This window comes from Cetorhinus maximus, chromosome 31, assembly GCF_964194155.1.
Source record: "Cetorhinus maximus chromosome 31, sCetMax3.hap1.1, whole genome shotgun sequence".
In the NCBI taxonomy this organism is placed as follows: Eukaryota; Metazoa; Chordata; class Chondrichthyes; order Lamniformes; family Cetorhinidae; genus Cetorhinus; species Cetorhinus maximus.
In genome coordinates, this window is record NC_135909.1 from 19,158,084 (window position 1) to 19,163,121 (window position 5,038).

At 43.1% G+C, this 5,038-nt stretch overlaps 1 non-coding gene across 1 annotated transcript; it reads left to right on the top strand.

Moving 5' to 3' along the window:
- The first annotated feature begins 439 nt into the window (after nucleotides 1-439).
- Nucleotides 440-511, top strand: trnag-ucc (transfer RNA glycine (anticodon UCC)). Its single transcript has one exon. It is a non-coding gene; the product is annotated as a tRNA-Gly (tRNA).
- Nucleotides 512-5,038: the final 4,527 nt, after the last annotated feature.

The following is a 5,038-nucleotide window of genomic DNA, read 5'->3' on the forward strand; positions in this document are numbered from 1 at the left end:
AGAATCCAGAGGGAGGGGTCCAGGTGGAGGGAGAATCCTGCAGGTGGGTGAAAGGATTCGTTGAACGGGGGGAGGACTCCTACTCAAAGAAGTGAGCACGGAAACGAAGACGGCGGAAGAAGAGTTCAGCATCGTGCCAAGCCCAACATTCATTGAGGTGAGGGCGTAAGGGTATGAAACTAAGTCCTTTGCTGAGCACTGAACGTTCAGCGTCGGAGAGGGGAAGGTCAGGGGGTATAGTGAATACACGGCCGGGGCTGGGATTGGAAGATGGGGTGGGGACGGAGGGACAGGCAGGGGTGGAGGGTCCTAGATGGGTGTTGGTGTCGATGAACATGGTGAGAGTTATTGCAAAACAGTCTATCAATCAGACACAAAATGCCAAAGATACAGTGTGTTTCGCGGTGCTATAAATGCTGACTGTAATTTGCAGAAATGTGCGATGGTGCTATAGTGGTGAACATAGCTGCCTTCCAAGCAGTTGACCCGGGTTCAATTCCCGGTCATCGCAGCAGCGGCGTATTTTTTAGCCTTACCCGTGGTCAGACCACAATTCCGGACGCGTGGAGTTAATCTCTGTGGTTTCCAAAATGAGAAAAAGAGCAATAGAAAGTTTGGGGAGATTTCCAACAAGAAAATCAATGACTAACGAAATAAAATAATTCTAACGTTTTCATCACGCACGTTTTTCGATCGTAAAATTCGAGTCTTGGATGGAAAGATGCATCACCTCCTCCCTCTCGTATATTTCCGATATGTGGATGATACGTTTGCTATATTTAAATCCGCAGCTGCATGTAACAATTTCCTTACATGTCTTTATGGGCTCCATCCTGCGCTCAAATTCACCTATGAAATGGAGCAGTCAAAATAACTCCCCTCCCTTGACACACTAGTTGAGAAATCTTCCAGAGGATTCTCTAGCAGGTTTACCGCAAGCCGACCTTCACTGGTCAATATACGCGTTGGGATTCTTACAGTCCCACGCTCTGTAAGATTGGTCTTATCGGCAACCTTGTAAACAGGGCCCGAGCCATTTGCTCACCGTGCAAGCTTGATGCTGAAACCGGGCTCATCAAAGGCATCCTGCAGGGTAATGGCTACCCTGCTCAGATCATTTCGCGCTGTGTATCACACAAGCTCATGACCGGGCCTAAGACCGTCACTTTCCACCCTAAAGTATATTCTCTATCAGTATAAATTGTTATCTTCTCCTTATATTGGTTTTCTTGCGAGTGTCCTGTTGACTGCAGAAGGAAAAGCTTTGACATGTCTCTTTTTTTCAGCCATTCATAAATACATTGGCTCTTGTTTTCAATTTGAAAACCCGTTTCAGCTCTGCCAGTTTGGTTCAGTCAATCTCCGGCCCATTTTCTCATTGGTATTTGAAAGCTGGTGAAATAGGCTGCCGTCTGATTGGTTACAAAAGCCACCCAATGAGATTCCGAACACATTGACCATTCAGAAGTGGCCGACTGCATTCCCCAGAAGATCGGGGAAGGGTGAGTGCGGGAGGAATTCTTCATTCGTGGTGTCAGTGTGTGTAAGATTGTAGAAAGACCGGCTGTAGAGCCCAGGACAAAGCCAAAGTCAAGTCTCGCTCCTCCCGGGCTGGACTGCAGCTCCCCGCGGGCCGAGTTCACAGGCTCCTGAGAAAGAGCAGCTATGCTGAGCGTGTGGCTGCTGGAGCGCTCCGCTCTTCCGATTGTAACATGCCCGGCCGCTTTCAGGGGACAGGATCAGAAATCAGCCGTTTCTCTCTGTCCCGATGAAGCCTGTGTGAAGGAGTCGGTTGGTAACCTATGTTATTGCGTTTCCAGTGAGCTGAGATTGGCTCTGTTTTAAATCGCTGCTTTGTTACCGCCGGTTACAGATAAGAGATTGACAAATTTAATCTGTTCCTAAAATACCGCCAGGATTCTGTGACGCAAAATGCAATATTACAGCTCCGAAAGTGTGAGATTAAAATTGACTGGAAATTAAGGCGTTCGGCTATTATCTTTTCCCCCCTCAAATTGGCGGGTTTTTAGAGTTTATCAGCCAATAAAATATAAACCAATCGGCACTTCCAATTCCTGTTACCTGGCTCTCCGATTGGTAGAAGATTTGGATTAAGAATGGACTGACCAATCAGAGCTTGAGCCTGACTAAAGTTTCTCAAAACATTCACAATGATTATTTATGGAGGTCAAACTGATGGAATCTGTATCTTCCACCTCACCTGTACTTGAGTCCTAAAATAGACTTTTTTCCAACAGGCAAATAATTGACGGAACCAGAATAAATATGGTGTTTCCTCCAGCCAAGCTAGAATGAAGATTCCCGCCAGCTCCTCCCACACAGTCCGTACATTATCACTGACAGAGCGCAGAGACACAGACAGGACATCAATTTCACAGTCTCAGACAGCAGAAATAGTTCCAGAGTCACACTTTCCATCCATCAATCAAACAGTGCAGGAGAGATAGACGTTGTTCCCATGTTACCTCGACTCAGTACCATAGACGGGTAGTCCACATTCTCACCCACGATCCAGTTTGCACCAGGCCAATCCCATAATATTACATCCTCAGCTACAAACTAAATGTCCAATAAAACTGATGCATGTTTCCAGTTTCAAGCTTACAGGCTTAACCTTAATAATGTACACTGAGATTCATGTTAAGCACCGGTCCAATATTTGCACACATCATTAGTATATAAATTGCAGTATTAATTCCCACAGGTTGTCCTGACACATACGTTAGATGCAAATCCAAACCTCAAGTGCATTATCAGTTTGAGATATTCTGAAAGTAAGTATAACCTGAGATCCAAACTCAGATTCTATTTAAAACTCACCCTGATTATGAAACTGAGATACAATATTAATTTGATGAGTATGGATTGCGCTATAAACTACATGCTAATTCTCAATCCTCACACAGTGTCAAATTAAAGATACTTTACCAATTCAGGACTGAGCTCCATTTTGCATTTGTGTGGAAATTCTGACTCAGAATCAGACACAATTGCCACATATCGAATCGTTTCGTACAAACTGGAGTTACACTGGCGGACCACTCCAGGATCAGATTGAAGGATACATTATCTTTCACAATTGTGTTCACAGTGACAAAGATTTAATACTCAGCCAAAGCTGACACACATTGTTTGCTTTAAACCTACCATATCAGTGGCCTTTTTTTCTGCTGGAAATGTATGTGGAATGAATCCAAACTTATAATTAGTCCCAGAGACTGAAGGTTATATAATGAATCCCACACTCACACAGAAGCAGAGAATAATTCTCAGGCACATTTTCAGTACCAGATGCTGAAAGATACAGGCTGTTCACTGCACTCACTCACAATAGCTGAATCTGAGTGATACTAACGAAATATGACACACCAATTGTACCACTGAGAGATTTAGAAAGAGTCCAAGCATCACATAGAGTAACAGATGCTGACGGATACAAATGGAAGACCACACACTAACACACACACTGTAAATTCTACTTTCACATACACTACCAATGATTGAAAAACACCAATTGAACCACACAATTGTTTATAATACCAAAGTTTGACAGACGTGATACAGAATGAATCTCATGCTCACTAACGGAACCAAGTGATGAAAGAAACATATGATTCCCTCACTTACTTTACAATATCACAGATGCAGGGTGTTATTGACAGATCTGTATTGAATCTGACGCTCAGACGTTACGAGAGTCTGACATGTATGTAACAGATACAGAGTGGATACTACACTCAAAGTCCTGACTTGGAAATATATCGCTGTTCCTTCACTGTCACTGGGTCAAAATCCTGGAACTCCCTTCTGAATACTACTGAGTATGTACCTACACCACATGCACTGCAGTGGTTCAAGAAGGTAGCTCACCACCACCTTCTCAAGGGCAACTAAGGATGGACAATAACTGCTGGCCCAGCCAGCGAACCCAACATCCCACGAATTAATAAAAAAAGGGCACCAAAGACTTCAGATTCAGAATAATTTCCACGTTCACATACAGAAGTACTGATTGATAGAGTTAAACACACACATACACACACACACCTTTAAGAGATTCAGAATGAGTCCCAAACGCATTTGCATTACCAGAAAGTGACTGAGAACAAAACACTTGCACACCTGCAGTTCTACTGGCCGGCTCAAAAAGTGTCCAGACACTCATACAATACTCAGAAAATGCAATATGCAGTCTGACTATGACACAGGTATATTGTACCAGAGAATGAGAGACACAGAATTACTCCAACACTAACTTTCAGCACCAGATGCTGACTGATAGAGCAAAACCCTTCCACATACAGTTCCACTGACAGTTTCAGAATGTAACCCACCTCTCTCAGTATCAGAAAATACTGATACAGATAGGAATGGAATATAACACAAATATACTGTCCAAGAGAGTGACTGTTACAGAATGAATCCAAACATATTGGTAGTTCCAATGACAATGTCTCCACACTCACATACAGTAACCAAGACTGACAGCTTCAGAATGTCTTTCAGTTTCACACAGTACCAGTGAGTGACATAGACATTGAATCCCACGTTCACAAAATGGGCCACAAAAGGGCAGTGAAGAATGTATCTCACTCTCAAATACAAAACAGCGGTCTGACGGTTTCAGCACAACATTATAACTTCTGCTTGGTAAAACAAAATATTATGAAATGTCATCTCCACCGTTAGTAATTCCAAAACCTCCCTTCGCCGTCCAATAAAATGTGAACGGTTCTTGTCTGTTCTGTCGCTCTCTGAGTGTGCTGACATCTACTGGTCAGAGCTGAGAAGTGCAACAGAGCTGAACTTTTTTTTAAATTCAATGGATATGAGATTCGCTGGCTCGGCCATCATATTTATACAACCGGGAACACGTTTGTACTGCAGGGAAGCATTTTACACAACAACAAAGAACATTTCTCAACACCAGAGAACACAATTCCACAGCAGGAAATATATTCTAAACATGTGAAACACTTTAACACCATAATGGAACAGTTGACATTAAAGACAAAGC